The 21,607-nt window shown below is 42.4% G+C and overlaps 1 pseudogene across 1 annotated transcript; it reads right to left on the minus strand.

Annotated features, from left to right (window-relative positions):
• Positions 1 to 4,647: 4,647 nt before the first annotated feature.
• Positions 4,648 to 15,735, minus strand: LOC147372603 (ubiquitin-conjugating enzyme E2 variant 1 pseudogene; annotated as a pseudogene). Its single transcript, XR_015164214.1, has one exon. The product of XR_015164214.1 is annotated as a ubiquitin-conjugating enzyme E2 variant 1 pseudogene (transcript).
• Between the last annotated feature and the right edge of the window lie 5,872 nt (positions 15,736 to 21,607).

Consider the following 21,607-nt stretch of genomic DNA (forward strand, 5'->3'; position numbering starts at 1 on the left):
GATCAGTCCTGGGATTTCTTTGGAAGGAATGATGCTAAAGCTGAAACTCCAGTACTTTGGCCACCTCATGCGAAGAGTTGACTCATTGGAAAAGACTCTGATGCTGGGAGGGACTGGGGGCAGGAGGAGAAGGGGACGACAGAGGATGAGATGGCTGGATGGCATCACTGACTCAATGGACGTGAGTCTGAGTGAACTCCGGGAGTTGGTGATGGACAGGGAGGCCTGGTGTGCTGCGATTCACGGGGTCGCAAAGAGTCAGACACGACTGAGTGACTGAACTGAACTGAACTGAACTGAATTAGCTTCTTGAAAGTAGTCAAAGTGTTAGTCGTTCAGTTGTGTCCGACTCTTTGCGACTCCATGGACTGTAGCCCACTAGGCTTCTCTGTCCATAGAATTCTCCAAGCAAGAATACTGGAGTGGGTAGCCATTCCCTTCTTTGGAGGATCTTCTGGACCCAGGAATCGAACCCAAGTCTCCTGCATTGGCAGGCAAATTCTTTACTGTCTGAGCCACCAGGGAAGCCCAATTACTTTCTTGCCCTACCCCAAACCCACCACACCTCACTCCTTTCCCATCCTCCTGAGTAACGAATTGGTATGATAATTTCTGACATGTTTCTAAGATAGCAATTTAGCCCTGAAAACTTGAATAAACTTAAGGAGGTTAAAATTCTTAATCGGAAACTTTTTTAATAGGAAATTCTTATATGGCATGTGTCTGAGATCATTACATATATTCATCCATTGAATCCTCATAACCCCATGAAGTAGATAGTCATCCACATTTTTACAGTTGACACAATTAAGGCACAGAGAGGTTAAGCAGCTGGCTCAAGAACACACAGCTAGAATTGGTGGAGTTGGAATTTTAACCCAAGCAGTCTAGTTCTAGAACCCTTATCCTAAACTCCCATCCTAGGATGGGAGAGTTAGAAACGCAAGATTCTAACTTGGTCTCTCATCTCCTTTTAACCTCATACCTACTTTACACTGAGAGTCCCTTGGACTGCAAGGAGATGAAACCAGTCAATCCTAAAGGAAATTAACTCTGAATATTCATTGGAAGGACTGATGCTGAAGCTCCAATACTTTGGCCACCTGATGTGAAGAGCTGACTCATTGGAAAAGACCCTGATGCTGGGACAGATTGAGGGCAGGAGGAGAAGCGGGAGACAAAGGATGAGATGGTTGGATGGCATCACCAATTCACTGGACATGAGTTTGAGCAAACTCCAGGAGATGGTGAAGGACAGGGAAGCCTGATGTGAGGCAGTCCATGGGGTCACAAAAGTCAGACATGACTTAGCAACTGAACAACAACTACTTTACATTGATTATCTTTGGAATTTTTAATCATTTCCAGTTTGGTCTCAAGCTCTCAAAGATGCACGAAAAAGATGAGCAGAAAAATGAAAGATATACTAGGACTTCCTACTTTCTCAGGGCCATCTGTTAAGGTAGCTTATCTGAATCCAGCAAGCCTAGCACTTTCCTGCTACTCTCCTTGCTCTGAGCACAGGTTTCCTATGGATTTATGTCTCAGCACTGGCTGCATTGAACCTGGAGGTAATCTGGCATTTGTCTTTCCTCGGGTCTGTTCCTCTCTCCATCTGCTCTTCAGAGCCTGCATTCTCTGCATATTCTTTAAGGAAGCCATCCTGGCTTCTGCTTTTCATAAAATTTTGGTGAAATATTTTAGGCATGTAAAACTGTGGCAAACGGCACTCAGCTAAAGAAAGAAAAAATGAGAGCAAGTGCATCAACTGAAGCCCCTGTGAACCCTGCACGATTCTTTTTTTCTTCTCTTCTCCCTGAATTAACCACTATCCTGCACTGGGATACATTTTTACACTTCTAATAGGACTCCAGAATACAAACAATATAGAGTTCTACGTGATTTTAAACTGTATAGAAAACGTATCTCATTGAACATATGTTATTCCCTCAACATTATAGGCTATTTTAAAATTTTTTAAAGTCTTTATTGAATTTGTTACAATATTGCTTTGGTTTCTGGTCACAAGGCATGGGGCATCTTAGTTCCCCAACCAGGGATTGAACCAGCACCCTCTGCATTGGAAGGTGTAGTCTTAACCACTGAACCACCAAGGGAGCCCCCTAGATTATTTTAATAATAATAAGTACTAAGGGTGTAATATACAACATGATAAATATAATTAACTAACACTGCTGCACAGTACCTGTGAAAGTTAAGAGAGTAAATCCCAAGAGCTCTCACAAGCACACAAAATTTTTTTCTATGTCTTTTTTATCTATGAGATGACAGATATTTACTAAACTTACTCTGCTCATTATTTAATGAATTATGTAAGTCAAATTGTAATGCTGTAAACCTTAGAATTACACAATGCTATAGGTCAATTACACATCCAAAAAACTGGCAGGAAAAAAAAAAGTCATCATCATAATATTTAAAGTGAACAACTTAACCCCACAGCTTAAGAAAATGAATGTTACTATTACCATAGGAGCCCATTTGATCCCACTCTCCTCTCCCTTGACTCCAAGAAGTTAACTATTACCTTGACTTTAGCATTAATTTTTTTTTAAATAGCTGCTACCACTTTTGTCTGTATACCTAGAGCAAGTATTACTCAGTTTTGCCTGTTTATCATCTTATATAATGTTTGCCTACATTCTTCTAATGACTTGCTTTCTCCACTCAATACATTGGAAATTCTTCCATGCCAGTTCACATAGCAGTAATTCCTTGATTTTCACCATGGCATAGTACTACATAATACTTCGCCGATGCTGGGAAAGATTGAAGGCAGAAGGAGAAGACGGCATCAGAGGATGAGATGGCTGGATGGCATCACCAATGCAATGGACATGAACTTGGGCAAACTTCAGGAGATTGTGAGGGACAGGAGGCCTGGCATGCTGCAGTCCATGGGGTCGCAAAGAGTTAGACACGACTGGGCGACTGAACAACAACAAAAGTACTGACCTAGTCTCCTGTTGATGAGGTTTGATTTTGTTGTTTGTGTTGTTGTTTTAATCATTTGGGACGGGGGTTATAAATATGCTTGACCATGCCCATGGCAATCACATGAAAGCATTACTCCACGATTGTTCTGTAACTCGGGTTTTGGTGGGGAGTAACTTTAGTCACTACTGTATTTTCTCAATTTAGATTTAAGCTCAGCCAATTCAGGACTTTCCTGATTCTTTCATCAGAAAGGTAGTCCAGGGGGCCTTATGGAAAGTCAATTTTGTACAGCAAGGAAGCTTCTGGTCCATTGGCATACTCTATCTTCCACTGACATCCTCCATGATCTATCTCATCCTACTCTGGTTACTTTTGTTTGTGATTTTGGTCTTCATCCTTCTCTGGTGGCTAGCTTAGAGATGTCACAAATTCTCCCTCTTAGCTTTTCTGTACTTTTCTCAAGAGGAAAATAAGGTTTCCCACAGCACTCTGTGGCAACAAACCACTGGAGCACCAATGAGACCTCTCTTCCTAGACTCACACTGGCCAAGAACTTTTCCACAGGTTGTCTGTATTCTCTGACTTTATCAGGAAAAGAGGCTTAGAATCTACCTGGGGCCTTGGGGACATGAACAAGAGAATTCTCTAAAGTCCGAAAGAAAGTGAAAGTCATTCAGTCTCCGACTCTCTGCAACCCCATGGACTGTAGTCCATAGAATTTTCCAGGCCAGAATACTGGAGTGGGTAGCCTTTCCCTTTTCCAGGGGATCTTCCCAACCCAAGGATCAAACCCAGGTCTCCCACATTAGAGGCAGATTCTTTACCAGCTGAGCCACAAGGGAAGCCCAAGAAGACTGGAGTGGGTAGCCTATCCTTTCTCCAGCAGATCTTCCCGACCCAGAAATTGAACTGGGGTCTCCTGCATTGCAGGCGGGTTCTTTATCAACTGAGCTATCAGGGAAGCCCTAAAGTCTGAGACTGCAGTCAAATGTTAGTCCCTCTTGAGGGTCTGAGCTAATTAGCCTAGTCCCCGGGATGACTTGAATGCAAAGGAAAGACTCTTGTGGAATAAACCAGTGAGATTATCTGAAGGCTCAGCCTCAGTACCATAAAGACACTCTCCAACATGGCAGCCACTTGCCACATACGGGGATTCAAGTTTAAATGGTGAACAATTAAGATTAAAAAGAACTTAAAATTCAGATCCTCAGCTACATCATCCACTTCTGAAGTTCTTTCCCTCACCACAGAAAATTCTATTGGACAGCACTGTCTCAGAGGATGCTTGCACAAGAGAGAGCCAAGTGGGTACTCCAAAGAAAAGCATCAGAGTCCCTAATAGCAGAACTGATTTTGGCATCAGGTATCCAGATTCACCCTGGTTTCACCTCAGCATTTTGGAGAATGGCTGATGGGCTCTCACCAAAGGTAATGGTCAGTTTTTGAAAGACCTCAAAAATCACTCCTTCCCCCTTTGGCTAGAGGGAGAGGATGCAGGAAGGGGCTGTGATCATAGGTCATTAGACTGACCTGAGCTAGAGGGGAATAAGACACTGTCTTATGGCTACTCCCCCACATGGCTGGTACCTGTGACAAAGCAAAGTAATTTCTCCACTGCAAATAGTGCACTGCTTAATAACACCAGCCCATTTCAGCAAGTCTCACTCATATAAATTGAAAAGTTGCATGTTTGTTTTTTTTAAATTTTATTGGTGTGCAGTTGCTTTACAATGTTGTATTAGTTTACACTGTACAGCAAAGCGAATCATCTATACATATATTCCGTCTTTTTTGGATTTCCTTCTCATTTAGGTCACCACAGAGCACTAAGTAGACAGTAGGTTCTCATTAGTAATTATTTCATGCTGTTATTGAGTCGTTAATTTGTGTCTGACTCTTCTGCAGCTCTATGAAATGCAGCCCACCTGGCTCCTCTGTCCATGGGATTTTCCAGGCAAGGATATTGGAGTGGGTTGCCATTTTCTTCTCCAGGGGATCTTTCTGAGCCAGGGTCCAACTGGAGGCTCCTGTTTGGCAGGCGGATTCTTTAGCACTGAGTCACCTGGGAAGCCCCTATTTTATAGTATCAATAGTGTGTATATGTCAATCCCAATTCATCCCACTCTCCTTTTCCCTTTGGTATCCACATGATTGTTCTCTACATCTGTCCCTATTTCTGCTTTGTAAATTAGATCATCTATACCAATTCTTAACACGTTTCAGTTTTAAATGTCATTCTCTGTACTTCGACATGTAGACTTGTCAGTCACTGTATATTGATCTATTTTAACTGCCAAGCTAAACCCTCCTTCCTCTATGTGCCTTCTTTCTCAACAACTTTATAAAAAGAACTTTGTAGCTCTCTTGGTTATGCAGTATTTCAAGTTTTCTTCTCTCCCACTGTTCCAAGCCTGAGCCAGGTACCCAGGTGGAATCCTTCTCCCTCCCCTGGACTGCTCTGGACAGCAGGGAGGCGGCCCTGCACGCTGCACATCCAGGGACCTCTGTCCTTGGAGGATCTGAAATCAGTCAGGGAGGGGAAAGGAGAGGGAGACTGGATACATGGAAGAAAGGAGAACCCAAGCTATTCCTCCTCCTCAGTTCCCTCTGGGGTGTGGCTCATATGACCCACGCTACAGTGACCTCACTCATCATGGGGGACAGACTCTAGTCTCTGGGCTCTAGGAGCATCAACTCCTTCCTCTGTCCCTCCTGCCAAGGAGTGACACTAGCTTCCTGCCATCCAGTATCAGGCTTGGCTCCCCATCTCCTGCCTGACTTCTCAGCAATTCCATCATTGGCCTGACCAACATTAATGACTCACAGTGTGAACTTTGAAACAACCCTACAAAATCCATTCCAGCTCTCATGGGAAAGCTGCCAAGTGTCTTCCCCAGTAATTGCAAAGCACTCCCATCCCTCCCAGAAGAATATGAGTCTGTCTCTGTAAGCCAAGTTCACAAAATTAAACTCTTTCCCTAAATTGCATGTATATATGGGTGCAAGCACTGTATCCTGGTCTGATTCTTTTTTTTAATTGTAATCTTCCAAAGCAAGAAATACAAAAACCCACCCCTGGGCTTCGCTGGTGGCACAGTGGGTAAAGAATCCATCTGTCAATGCAGGAGATATGCATTCGATCCCTGGGGAGGGAAGATCCCCTGGAGAAGGAAATGGTAACCCACTGCAGTATTCTTGCCTGGAAAATCCTATGGACAGAGGAGCCTAGCAGACTGCAGTCCATGGGATCGCAAGATAGTCAGACATGACTTGGCAACTAAACAACTTCATCCTAGATGTGGCCCAATACCTGTGTCTTGTATTTTTCTATCCAGATATACACAGTGTTATAGACCTGATGTCTTTTACTCAATTGTGTAAACTTCTGATGAGGAACTCTCGCAGTCCAGGGATCTCACATTAAGAGGTCCCTCAATTATCTACAAATCCACAGCATTTTTATGTTCTAGATCACAGTGCATTATGACTACGGGTGAATCCACTATGAGTGGATTACCGTTTCCTCCTCCAGGGGATCTTTCTACCCAGGGGATTGAACCCAGGTCTTCTGCGTTGCAGGCAGACTTTTTACCATCTGAGCCACCAGGAAAGCCCGAGGGCAGCACTATTTTTATCCATATCACAATGAAACAGCTATTTTATATTAGCTATTTCTTTACCTGTCATCTTCAAATGTTTTAGCAACACAATTTTGAATAGATCTACAGCCTTCCCTGGTGACTCAGACAGTAAAGGATCTGCCTGCAATGCAGGAGACACAGGAGACCCAGGTTCAATCTCTGGGTCGGGAAGATCCCCTGGAGAAAGCAATGGCTACCCACTCCAGTATTCTTGCCTGGAGAATTCCATGGACAGAAGAGCCTGGTGGGCTACAGTCAATGGGGTCTCAAAGAGTCGGACACAACTGAGTGACGAGCACAGTTTATTTGCCCTAAATCTTCCATCTTGTTTGAAAAGGTACATTTCTGCTTTATCTCTGTTGTTTTGTTTTGCTTTTTAATAAGTCATGCCATAGCTACTTCTAACAGAGATGGAAGCACACTGTACTTGATCAGCTATCAGCTTCCCTTAAATTTCTGTATTTTGTTTTTAATTCTTGTATTTTCAAATAATGGATGTACTGGACTTAACCATTTGAAAGACAAGCCTAATCAATACAGCACACTGTATGCCACCAGCCAAGCCTGCACTGTTCATGTTTCAGGATTATTTAACAGATGTCAGAAACTGCCGTTCCAGGCCCATGAAAATGGTGGAGCCTCTCTTGATATTAAACCCACAAACACACACACAAAGCAATTCTGCAAAAAAAAAAAAAAAAAAAAGAAAGAAAGAAATTTTTTTAACTTTCTTTGGTCTTCTGAACTTCAAAAGACAACCACAACTTCATTCCCTGTTTTACATTTTTTTCCCCTTCTCCTTTACAATATCAATTGAGGTCTCTTTTTCTACATCTTTTTAGGGAATTGTTACAGATGCTTCTGGGATTTATAAAATAATTTCCAGCACATTAATGCAAAAATTCTGTGACTTCCCTATTCAATAGAAACAAAAGTGATGATTCCAATTTGAATGCTCTCTCTTCTCTTTCTGATCTTTACCTCCTGTTCCTTTTATCTCATCTTTTCCATTTCTGAGCCTCCAGATCAAACTTTTCCTCTGTTGCTCCATTCTACCCTCTGACCCTTGCACAAAACAGGAATTCAATCAAACACATTCATGCTCAGTCGTCTTTTCCTTGGACCTTCTGTTAGTCACTGACTCTCACTATGCACTCTTTTCACAGTTAAGACTAGTCTCGAAGAATTACCCACCACCAACACTTTTTTATCCATTAAAGGATATAACCTTGACATTGATCTGGTAAGATCTGTACATGTTTTTATTTGCATTTATTTATTTAAATTGTTTTGGCCGCACCACACAGCCTATGGGAGTTTAGTTCCCCAACCAAGGATCAAACCTGAGCTCCCAGCATTGGAAGTATACGGTCTTAATCTCTGGACTGCCAGCAAAGTGCCAGATTTGTGTATTTTTTAAAAACCAACCTAGTCATCAGTAAAAGGAGAAAGATAAGATGGCAGCTGGAAGATCAATTGGGAGGTAATTACAGTGTCCACGGAAAATATCATAAGGCCCTGTGGAGGCAACGGAAGCAGCCTGGGAGAGAAGACGGAGTTAAAGGACACTGAGAAATAAAACTGACAAGACTCAGTGTCTGGGATGTAGGGTCTGGGGGAGAACAGGTGGTAGAGAGAGACTCCTAAGTTGGTCTTTGGTGGCAGCACAATGCTTTCTTTCAGGAGATACGAAGAACAACAAGTTTTGGTCAAAACCTGATTCTTTCAGTTTAGGTTTCTTCTGGGAAACAGTCCTTGACTTCTGTTTCATTGAATTCAAAGTAAACTCTCTCATTAGTTTTTGGATATCCTTCTAAAGTGTTCATGACAACATAAGAAAATCTGCATAACGCATTTTCACTAAAATTAGGGTATCACGCACAGTGATCAGTTTATTACATCTTCAATATTAACCATTTGGGCAGGTATGTAGTAGTATCACATGGCAGTGTTCATTTGTACCCCCCTTATGATTAATGGTGTTGAGTATCTTTTCAAGTACTTTTTTGCCATTTGTACCAGGCTCCTATGGCTGCTGTAATATATTATCATAAACTTGGTGGCTTAAAATAAGAATTGTATTTATTCAGAGTTCTGCTGCTGCTGCTGCTAAGTTGCTTCAGTCGTGTCCGACTCTGTGCGACCCCAGAGACGACAGCCCACCAGGCTCCCCTGTCCTTGGGATTCTCCAGGCAAGAACACTGGAGTGGGTTGCCATTTCCTTCTCCAATGCATAAAAGTGAAAAGTGAAAGTGAAGTCGCTCAGTCGTGTCCGACTCCTAGCAACCCCATGGACTGCAGCCTACCAGGCTCCTCCACCCATGGGATTTTCCAGGCAAGAGGACTGAAGTGGGGTGCCATTGCCTTCTCCATTCAGAGTTCTAGAGACAGGAAATCTGAAAATCAGTATCACTGGAATAAACTTAAGGTTCATCATGGCTGTGCTTCCTTGGAAGTCTCTACAAGAGAATCCTTTCCTTACCTTTTTGTTGTTGTCGTTATAGCACAACTCATATACCTCAACTGGACAGAAAAAAATGAGTATCATTTACAGTATCTTAAGATAAACTGTTTTTGAATGAGAGTTGTCTTTATAGTACATTGAGGTCTACAAGATGTAGAAAGTTACTATTCTAGAAAGTTTACTACTGCACAAAATGAAGACTGCTGAAATCGAACAGCGGGTAGGGGAGGGCCTGTGGTTTCTCCTTTTTCATTAGCTGCTATAACACTGTCCTTCAGGTGGCTGAGGGAGTTTCAGATTTTCTTTAGACATCATTAGGTGTTGAAGCTCTTGCAGGACAACTTTGATGCTATTATTAATTCTGCCATTTTGGTAGCATTGATATGGCTCTAATGGGGCTCCACCACCCCATTAGAACTATTAACTTCTTTCATATTAATTTTTGTTACAAATTTCACAAAGGGGGGGTGCTTCTGGGTATTTGGGTCCATATTCTATTTTAAGGCAGTATATTCAGTTTTCATAAATTGTTCTTGGAGGCCCAATCATCCCTGCCCATCTTGTAAGTGCCATGTCTTCATCATCTTCTAGACTTAGGCTAACTGTGCTATCTCCTACACCTTTCTGGCCTTCTTCCAACAGTTGGAAATTGCAAGGAACTTTTACTCCCGAGCCCGTGGTGGCTGCCACTTTGCATCACTGTCATTCCTTTCCTTACAGCGCTTTTAGTTTCCAGAGCTATATTCCTCGAATTCCTTGGCTCCAGGCCCCTTCTTCCAACTTCAGTGCTGTGGGCAGTCTCTTCTGTTTCTGCACCTATACCCTTCCATCACGTATGAACAAGGCAGAAGTCCTGGACATTTTTATGGTCTGGCCTTGAAAGTCACATAATATCCCTTCCATAATAGTCTATTGATGAAGTCAGTCAAAAAAACCCACCCCAAAGAAGACTACAAATGACCAGTAGGTACACGAAAAGGCACATAGCATCACTAATTAGAGAAATGCAAATAAAAGCCACAGTGAGATATCGCCTCCCACTCTTAGGATGAAAGTGAAAGTTGCTCAGTTGTGTCCAACTCTTTGCAATCCCATAGACTATACAGTCCATGGAATTCTCCAGGCCAGAATACTGGAGTGGGCAGCCTTTCCCTTCTCCAAGGGGTCTTCCCGACTCAGGGATCGAACCCAGGTCTCCCGCATTGCAGGTGGATCCTTTACCAGCTGAATCACAAGGGAAGCCCAAGAATACTGGAGTGGGTAGTCTATCCCTTCTCCAGCAGATCTTTCCGACCCAGGAATCGAACTAGGGTCTCCTGCATTGCAGGTGGGTTTTTTTTTTTTTTTTTAAACCAACTGAGTTATCAGGGAAGCCCACACACTGTTAGGATGACTATTATTAAAAGGACAAGAGATAAGTGTTGGTGAGGATGTAGAGAAAAGAGAACACTTGTGAACCATTAGTGGGAAGGCAAACTGCTACAACCATTATGGCAAGATTTTTTATTAAAGTTCCTCAAAAAAATTACAAATGGAACTATCATATAATCCAGCAATTCCATCTGGGGACTTATAAGCAAAGGAAATAAAATCAAGTTCTCAAAGGGATATCTGCACTCCCATGTTCACTGCGCCATTAATCACAATACCCAAGATATGAAACAACCTAAGTGTTCATCAAGGGATGAATGGATGAAAAATGATGTGGTATAAACTATCATGGAACAGAACATGGAAGAAAATAACTGAGTCACTTCACTGTACAGCAGTAGTTAATGCAACATCGCAATTCAACTATACTTCAACAGAAAATAACTTTAGAAAACCATTTAAAAAAAGATGGGGTGATGGATTCATGGATATGTATGGCTGAGTCCCTTCACTGTTTACCTGAGACTATCACAACACTGTTAATCGGCTATCCCAGTACAAAATAAAAAGTTAACACACACACACACAGCTGTGGTGAACAATACAATGAGATTATTCAGACATGGGAAAGAAGAAAATACTGCTATTTGTGACATGAGTGGATCGTGAGTGCATTATGCTACAGGAAACAAGTCAGCCAGAGAGAGACAAAATGCTATCTGTTCTCCCTAATCTGTGACATCGTAAAAAGCTGAACTCATAGAAGCAAAGTAAATAGTAGTTGCCAACAGCTGAGGGGTAGGGGAGATGGGGAGATATCCAAGAGTGCAAATTTCCAGTTATAAATAAATACTGGCGATATAATGTACAGCATGGTGACTATAGTTAATTGTATTGTATTATATACTTGAAAGTTGCTAGCAGAGTAGGTCTTACATGTCTCACCCCAAAATATAAAGGATAATTATGTGAAGTGACGGAGATGTTCACGAACACAATTATGGTCACCATTTTGCAATACTCACAGGTATCAAATCATCACATTATACAGCTTAAACTTATACAATGTTACATGTTAATCATATCTCAAATCTGGGGGAGAAATGAAAATTTTGCATATACTATAGGACCTAGTAATTCACTACATACCCAACAGAACTGTGTACATATGTACCAAAATTATATACCAGCGAATGCTCATTGCTGCACTATTTCTAATAGCCAAAAACTACAAACAACTGCAAATTTTTCCATCAGTAGGAAAGCTACTTGTATGTATCTCATAAGTAGGAAAGTTACTTGTATGTATCATGACACATGCATGCAGCTGTATGCAGGGGTAAAAAAAAAATGAGTCAATTACAACTATATGACTCAACATGGATTAATCTCACACACATACTGTACAATTGCATTTACATAAAGTTCAAAAAACAGGCAAATCTAATGATAGGAAGAAATGATGCTTTTGAACAACAGTGCTGAAGAAGACTCTTGAGAGTCCCTTGGATAGCAAGGAGATTAAACCAGTCAATCCTAAAGGAAATCAACCCTGAATATTCATTGGAAGGACTGATGCTGAAGCTCCAATACTTTGGCCACCGGATGCCAAGAGACTATTCATTGGAAAAGACGCTGATGCTGGGAAAGATAGAGGGCAAGAGGAGAAGAGGGTGACAGAGGATGAGATATTGGATGGCATCACTGACACAATGGACATGAATTTGAGCAAACTCTGGGAGACAGTGTAGGACAGGGAAGCCTGGCGTGCAGCAGTCCATGGGGTTCAAAAGAGTTGGACTCGACTTAGCGAGTGAACAAAAACAAATGATACTAGAATAAACATTTATGTTTTCTCATGTAGGAGTTTCCAAAAGGCTATAAAACTGAATAAACTATGGTGTTAGACAACAAGGACCTACCGTATAGCACATGCAAATCTGCTCAATGTTATGTGGCAGCATGAAGGGGAAAGGAGTTCAGGGGAGAATGGCTCAGATCAGATCAGTTGCTCAGTCGTGTCCGACTCTTTGTGACCCCATGAATCGCAGCATGCCAGACCTCCCTGTCCATCACCAACTCCCGGAGTTCACTCAGATTCACGTCCATCGACTCAGTGATGCCATCCAGCCATCTCATCCTCTGTCATCCCCTTCTCCTCTTGCCCCCAATTCCTCACAGCATCAGAGTCTTTTCCAATGAGTCAACTCTTCGCATGAGGTGGCCAAAGTACTGGAGTTCCAGCTTTAGCATCATTCGTTCCACAGAAATCCGAGGGCTGATCTCCTTGCAGTCCAAGGGACTCTCAAGAGTCTTCTCCAACACCACAGTTCAAAAGCATCAATTCTTTGGCGCTCAGCCTTCTTCACAGTCCAACTCTCACATCCATACATGACCACAGGAAAAACCATAGCCTTGACTAGACGAACCTTTGTTGGCAAAGGAATGCCTCTGCTTTTGAATATGCTATCTAGGTTGGTCATAACTTTCCTTCCAAGGAGTAAGCGTCTTTTAATTTCATGGCTGCAGTCACCATCTGCAGTGATTTTGGAGCCCAGAAAAATAAAGTCTGACACTGTTTCCCCATCCATTTCCCATGAAGTGATGGGACCGGATTTCATGATCTTAGTTTTCTGAATGTTGAGCTTTAAGCCCACTTTTTCACTCTCCACTTTCACTTTCATCAAGAGGCTTTTGAGTGCCTCTTCACTTTCTGCCATAAGGGTGGTGTCATCTGCATATCTGAGGTTATTGATATTTCTCCCAGCAATCTTGATTCGAGCTTGCATTTCTTCCAGCCCAGTGTTTCTCATGATGTACTCTGCATATAAGTTAAATAAACAGGGTGACAATATACAGCCTTGATGAACCCCTTTTCCTATTTGGAACCAGTCTGTTGTTCCATGTCCAGTTCTGACTGTTGCTTCCTGACCTGCATACAAATTTCTCAAGAGGCAGATCAGGTGGTCTGGTATTCCCATCTCTTTCAGAATTTTCCACAGTTTATTGTGATCCACACAGTCAAAGGCTTTGGCATAGTCAATAAAGCAGAAATAGATGCTTTTCTGGACCTCTCTTGCTTTTTCGATGATACAGCGGATGTTGGCAATTTGATCTCTGGTTCCTCTGCCTTTTCTAAAACCAGCTTGAACATCAGGAGAATGGCTATATTTGTATATTCAGCTGAGTCCTTTCAAGTTCTCCTGAAACTATCACAATATTGCTAATCAGCTATACTCCAATATCAAATAAAAAGTTTAAAAAAAAACAAACAACTACAGTGTTGTAAATTAGGATGGTGTTTATCTTTGGAAGAAAAGGGGGTAGTGACTGCAGGGAGCTCTGGGAAGTCTCCTGGGTTACGGATAATGTTCTATTTTGTGATCTGAATTGTGGTCACCACTTTGGGGTAACTCGTTGAGGCACTGTCTACTTTTCCTCATATAGATCAACAAGCAATTATTTGTGTGTATAAGACTGTCACCACGTCCTCCTCCTCTTCACCCCCTTGCTAGCATCACTCCATGGGGTATCCCATCATTACCCACTTGAGGGACAGCACAGCTTATGAGGGCAGCCAGGATCAGCAAGTCCCCTCTGAGAGTGGAAGGTCAGCCCCATCAGGCTTATCAGCACAGGGGTTTAATCAGTTTGATTGGCAGAGTGCCCTTTGTGTATATTAGTTTCCCAGCCATGTCTGACTCTTTGTGACTCCATGGAGTGTAGCCTGCCAGGCTCCTCTGTACATGGGATTTCCCAGGAAGAATATTGGAGTGGGTTGCCATGCCCTTCTCCAGGGGATCTTCCCAACCCAGGAATCAAACCCAGTTCTCCCACACTGCAGGCAGATTCTTCACTGTCTGAGCACATCAGGAAGTTTTGGAGTCCGCATTAGTACTTCCCAGTTCAGGACAACTTCCCCATGCTGTATTTAAATTTCCAAAGATACCTGCACTACTGACGGCCATGAGGCTTCTGCCCCAAAGAGGCTCTCCTAGATCCGGATATCTGGCTCTGCCATCTGGAAGCGATGGTAGGGAGCTAGAGGAAGAGCCTGCAACAACCCCAGGATGCTTGAGTGAGAGAGATGTGGGTCAAGTCTGAACAATGTACTCTGGCTACATACTAACTACATGACTACTTATTTTCTCAGCTATAAAGCTGGGCTGCAGTGACCTTAACATACTATTTTGGGTTATGAAGATCACTACCATAAGAACTAAATACAGAATTTATTTAATGAATTAAAATGTTCTAAGTAAAAAACAAACAAACTGTATATACAATCATTTACCATTGCCAGAAATGTAAGTCTTCCTCAAAGAATTTAATCAAAGTTCTGAACATCTACCCTTGTGGTATGATACCTGAAATTACATGCATGCGTGCTCCATTGTGTCTGATTCTTGCAACCACATGGACTGTAGTCTACCAGGCTCCTCTGTCAATGGGATTTTCTAGGCAAGAATACTGGAGTGGGTTGCATTTTCTCCTCCAGGGGATATTCCTGACCCAGGGATCAAACCTGCATCTCCTGCATTGGCAGGAGGATTCCTTAATGAGCTACCTGGGAAGCTGGGTATGAATATGGCCAATAAAGTTTCCCAAAAAAACATTTTTTAAAAAATGGTTAACCCTGGGCCAAGAGGGTGGGACTGGAACTGGGTGGGGTCTGTGGCTTTTTATCGATCAGTTCAGTTGCTCAGTCATGTCCAACTCTTTGCAACCCCATGAACTGCAGCACGCCAGGCCTCCCTGTCCATTACCAACTCCCGGAGTTCACCCAGACTCACGTCCATAGAGTCGCTGATGCCATCCAGCCATCTCATCCTCTGTCATCCCCTTTTCCTCCTGCCCCCAATCCCTCCCAACATCAGTCTTTTCCAATGAGTCAACTCTTCGCATGAGGTGACCAAAGTACTGGAGTTTCAGCTTTAGCATCATTCCTTCCAAAGAACACCCAGGAGCTGATCTCCTTTAGAATTTTATCTATAGCCTTCTGCAATATATTTTTTAATCAATTGCATGTATTAGTTTGATCAGTTCTTTTAAGATTATACCCAGAAAAATATTAACATAACTAAGATCCCAGCTGTTCTGACCTTCACAATTACTGACACTCCTGGTCTCACATTAGCCAGGATTTAGAACCCAGATTCTTCATGGGTTTTCCTAAGAAAAATAATCATTGCAGATTTAATGATTTTTTTTAACAATTCTTTATGATGATTTCTAAGACCATGGGAGAGGATCACAGCAAATACAATCAATTGTTACATTCATGTTTTCCTAATTATAATTTATCAAAGTAATTTGATTTTGAAAAATTAAAGACGATAGGAGGCTTATGGTGAAAAGCAACTGCACCCCCCCCCGCCCCCGCCAACCCACTCTCCACCCTTCTATGCCATCCCTGAGGGCCAACCTCTTCTCATTACTTTCAATTAAGTCTATGTTCAGTTCTTTTTATGGTTTTTGTATGAAAAACCCTCCATTTGAAATGTCTCCCTTTCAAGCCTCCTCTATCTTCAAAGATGCATCCTCTTTGGAAGAAAAGCTATGACCAACCTAGACAGTATATTAAAAAGCAGAGACATCACTTTGCCAACAAAGGTCTGTATAGTCACAGCTATGGTTTTTCCAGTAGTCATGCATGGATGTTGAGAGTTGGACCATAAAGAAGGCAGAGCACAAAAGATTTGATGCTTTAGAATTGTGGTGCTGGAGAAGATTCTTGAGAGTCTCTTGGACTGCAAGATCAAACCAGTCAGTCCTAAAGGAAATCAACCCTGAATATTCATTGAAAGGACTGATGCTAAGGCTGAAGCTCTAATACTTTGGCCACCTGATGTGAAGAACCTACTCATTGGAAAAAACCTTGATGCTGGGAAAGACTGAGGACCGGAGAAGAAGGGGGTGACAGGATGAGATGGTTGGATGGCATCATGGACTCAATGAACACAAGTTTGCACAAACTCCAGGAGATAGTGAAGGACAGGGAAGCCTGGTGTGCTGCAGTCTATAGAGTTGCAAAGACTAGGAGATGACTGTATGACTGAACAACATCTTCTCAACTTTACCCCCAGCTGCACTGCAAGGACCTGAAGCCCTCTTCCCAAAGAGGAATCTGAACAGAAATTCAGTGGGTCCTCTGAGCCCGGGGGGCTCACCTACAGGTCCTGAGCAAGCTCCTCGTCTGCAGAGCCTTGCATCTCCCTTCAAGGAATTTTATACGTGCTGCTCATAAGAGTTTCTCCTGACTTTATATTACTCTGTATTTTACTTATTTATGTAATCAGTAATGGAAGTATGCTCAGATGCTCCAAAAAAATACCAAGAAGAATGGTTCACTCTAAGAAAAACAGAAGGAAAATATAAATTTGGTAAGTGGGCAGACTGGAAATAGCAATATAACACAGTGTCTTGGGGGAAAACCTGTATTTTTGGAGTAGAAAGCTCCAGAAGAGAAAATAAATGTGAGAAGTGAGCCTTAAAAAGTTAATAGGAGTCAGATGGTCCTTACGTGTGAGGCCAAAGAGCTGGACTTCAGCCCATGGTCCAGGAGTTGACCATTTAAATGCCTATAAATGCCAAACTGATCATGCAAATAAGAGAAGTGAAATCATGTAAATGAGGAAAAAGACAGGAAGTATGGGTCCTCTGGGAAACTGGCGAGATAGTGCCCTTCCAGATGGAACAGTTTGATTATTTTTATACAAAGTGTAAGACTAGTGTTGCCAGGCATACCACTTTAATAACAGCAGACTATCCAGATTTTTCTATCAAATTCTCTGGTTTTTAAACGTTGGCAACTATTACCTGTTTTTTCAGGCTCACAGTATGTGGTCAAAAAAAAGTATTACATATTCTTGAAAGCTGGTTTCAGCCAACAGATCATTTTTACCTCCCCTAGAAGCAAAAAGGAACAACCATTATGAAACTTAAGACAGGGAGGACCCATGGTCAGTCTGCAGTTTTAAAGATTGCTCTGGTGGAAGAATACAGGATGGATTGATTAGGGGAAGGAGAAATTGAAATCAAATGTGGAGAAACCTATCTGAAGGCACCTGCAGATCAGTCTTTGGAAATAGATGTACTGAGAGTCAAACCTAAGGCACAACACTTTTATCATCGATGATTAATTTTTCAGTGCAGGTAGGTGAAATGGCTCTGAGCATTTCCACCAGAATTTGACCCCCAATGATCCCTGAGAACTTTCTATTTCGTATAAATCTTGGGTGTGACAATCAAAGACAGAATGGATTTATCTCTTTGTTACTTTCCATAACTTCAAATTTTTTCTTATAGATGTACTTGTTAGTATTAATAAGAGGATAGAGTATACATCTGGCTTTAGAAGGGCAGCTTGTTGAACCTCTACCCCCTGCTTCTGTATTATATCAATCATAGAAGCAAACAAAGGTATTTTCTGCAAATGGTTCCCATGTGCCCACATCTCCGAATGTAAAATAAACAGTGTAGACCATGAAAACAGAGTATTTTAAACAGAGCACTGCAGCTGCGGAAACTGTCTAAACATGAACCTTATTTTTACAGTCGCTTAACAGTGTCCTTTATCTATTAAATTAACTTTTAAAAAGGAGAAAATGGGGAGATGGAGGGGAGGGTACAAAAGGGGGACAGAGAGAGAGGTTATCCATCTGTTTTCCCGAAACACTTAATACTTCCATTTCTTTGAGTTTAGATACCAGTATATGTTTCCATCACAAAGTTACTGTGTCTAGGCAACACATAAAGAGAAGATATTAGCCACTTTCAGTGCATTTTTAAGAACTGTTCTTTACTCACTAAGTTGTGTACAATTCTTTGGGACTCCATGGACTGTAGGCTGTCAGGCTCCTCTGTCCTGGGACTTCCCAGGCAAGTAAACTGGAGTGAGTTGCCATTTCCTTCTCTAGGAGATCTTCCTGACTCAGGGATTGAACCCACATCTCCTGCATCAGCAGGTGGATTCTTTACTGCTGAGCCACCTGGGAAGCCCATAATTTTAAGAATATTTTGGACCAAATCTGTGCAAACCTGATCAAATCTCATCTTTGTCTCATGCTCAAACCAATGAAGTCAGAGAGAAACAATGTTTCCCAGCTCTACAGACAGAATCAGACAGGTGCTGGCCATGCTTAGTCCCGTCCCAGTCCCCACATTCACAGGCTATGCCCAGGCATCTGGTCCATCCCACTGGTCCCCAAAACAAAAAAGGAAAGAGATACAACAGTGATGTGGCATTTTATATCAGATTGGCTTTGAAGAGAGTTCAGTGAGTCTCAGCCATTTGCAAGTCAACCAGCACATGAAGAAATCAAGGACTCACAAGCAAGAAAGGGGGAACCCTGGCCTGGTTTCCCACTGAATTCTGAATTCTGGGCTCTGTTCCCACTTTTCACTTAAAGATACGTACGTATGACTAGGATCTGGGCACCAGAGGCCTGACTCTCCCTGCTGTAAAATTGCTTTTCTCTACAGAGATGAAAGTCAACATTTCCACCTGCCATGTACATTTGGGGCAACCTTGTTCCTACTTCTATATGTAGAGGGTCAGCTTGCACAGGGTACAGTTCCCATGTCTGAGGTCAGAGTGAAGAAAAAACAAAATTCATGTGAATCTTTCTGGAGTAGTGATGAAGGGAGCTGTGCTCCACATAGCCTGAGTTGAGAATCAGTCAGCAGCTTCTCAGGGCAAGTTCAACAAAATTGGTTTTAACCCACAACGTTCTCAGAATATTCCAGAAGGTTCTAAGTAACCCACCTGCACTGTTCCCATTTTCCCCCAGCTTGTGCTTCTTCTTCTTTTTTTTTTTTTTTTTTAACATTCTAGCCCTTTTTATTTTTATTTTACAGTATTGTATTGGTTTACCCATGGCGGATTCACGTTGTGCTTCTTTTTTAACTGAAGTCGTGTAGATATAGTACTGCTTTGCCAAATTCTCCAACTTTCTCCACTCAAATTTATAAAGTTCCATTTGTACAGTCCCCCAGATAGTAAAGACGTATGCAGGCGCCACTGATTAGTTTTGCAGTTTCAATGCTGCCTGCCTGCCGCCTCAGGCCATTGACAGAGTGTGGGTATGTTCACAGCTCTTTCCTTCTATCCTTCAGCTTTTATGGAAAATGCAGGAAGTTTGAGGCCTCTTATTTTAAATGGCGACCTGCCAGAGACAGGCCTATTTATATATGTAAGTGTTACATATGGTATCAATTGAGTAATGGGAAAAGAATAGATTGTTTATTAGAGGGGGTTGAGAAAATCGCTCATTGTACAGGGGAAAAAAACAAATCATTCTTATGGATGTTGAGATTCCTCCCTGCCATGTCATTGGAGAAAAGAGGTAAAAGCTGGAACCGAAGTACAACTGACTCATTAAATATACAGCATGTGTGTGTGTGACTCTTTGTGACTCCATGGACTGTAGTCTGCCAGGCTCTTCTTCAGGCATGAATACAGGAGTGAGTTCCTATTACCTCTACAGGGGATCTTCCCCACCCAGGGACCAAATCTGCTACTCCTGCATCTCCTGCATTGGCAGGCGGATTCTTTACCACTGAGCCACCTAGGAAGCCCTGAAATATACAGACTGGACTTCAATAGAGTTTATCAAAGTCAACCCACACACAGCACATGGTGCTCTCTTGAAGGATGATAAGTTACAGCCATCAGCAGGGCTCCCACTGACCGCCTCAAGACAGCCACCAGTGAAACTCATCAGGCTCCAAATCTTGATCCAACTCCTCTTCACCTGGAGCATGTGAGGACCTCTCACTCCAACTCCCATCTCCTATAAGCAATGCCCCGTCTCCCCTAACCCAGCTGCCCTCCTCTGGTCTCAAGGGTACAGATGAGGCCAATCTCATTCTTCAGGTTTCTCGCTAATTGTGTATGTTAGAATCTAAATTCTAAGTCTTAATTCCTTCAGGACCTCTCCTGTGACTCTCAAAACCCTGTTTATTGGAAGAAAAAGAGAAAAATGCTGAGATTCAGTTTTATTGCTCTCTTCCTTAAGGCAACAAGAACACCTTAGAACAACACAAGGAATATCAATATTGTGGAATTATTCAATAGCATGTGGAATAATGCTATTGTGGAGAATCAAGAACATAAAGACGATTGCTTCTAGAGGTTATAAGACTGCATATAAGTAACTCAGCAACATCCTTAAAGAACCACAGAGGAAAGCGCACATGACCTTCTCATTAAAAAAAAAAAAAAGCTGGAGGAGGTCTCTGATTGGTCCATCTAACTTCTCCCATCTCTGATCAAGCAGTTCTCCTGCTTGGGAAATGAAGTAGTGTGAGAGCCCCATCCTATGGTAGAGACAGCCTCACCAAAACCATGTGTTTGGACTAAGAAAGCATCAACAATTCTCCAAAAGAAGATGGAAGCACTTTTCCAAGAAAGGATAAGATTAAGTGGAGGTGAACTTGGACAAACTCCAGGAGATAGTGAGGGACAGGGAGGCCTGGCATGCTGCAGTCCATGGGGTTGCAAAGAGTCGGAAAGGACTTAGTGACTGAACAACAATAAGACTGTATTTATTACACAAGAAACTATTCTAGAAGTCATCCCAGGAAGATTTTCTGAAAGTGTTTAACAAATGATTAGATACTCACAGAATACACCTTTTTACAACTGGAGAGAAAAGAAACCACCCAGGTTCATATACAAATATTTGGATATATATCCTGTGCTCTGAGTGAGGTCAGTCCTGAGAACATTTCTCAAAGGTTATGTGAGCTGGCAGGGCACTCGAGGGTCCCGGGTACCCCGTGTTTGCACACAGCAGACCCAAGGCCTGTAGCTTCTTTCAGCCTCCAACCACCTCCTGGTTCAGCAGCAACATTCGGGACCTTTCTGCCCTCCATCCTCTACCTTCAAGACCAGCCAACATGGCTTTTTGTGCTTAGCACCTCACTGCCCACCAACCAGGAGCTCCCAGATCCATTAGATAAAGTCCGCCCGTCAACCCTCGGGTCAACTGAATCTGTGGACTTCCCACACTTACCTCTCCTGGGGCTTCTACTTCCACCTAAAGAAGTGGGTCTGCAGGGCCTACGCTGCTTCTTCTGCGAATGGGCTGAGAAGCATCAGGGTGCCAAGCCTCTCTTGAAGATGCAAAACCATGGTGTCAGACACACCCTTTCTAGGACAGGCAGAAAC

The sequence above is a fragment of the Bos grunniens genome, chromosome 5 (assembly GCF_055505025.1).
Source record: "Bos grunniens cultivar Pamir isolate PY7600 chromosome 5, Bosgru_T2T1.0, whole genome shotgun sequence".
NCBI classification, from domain to species: Eukaryota; Metazoa; Chordata; class Mammalia; order Artiodactyla; family Bovidae; genus Bos; species Bos grunniens.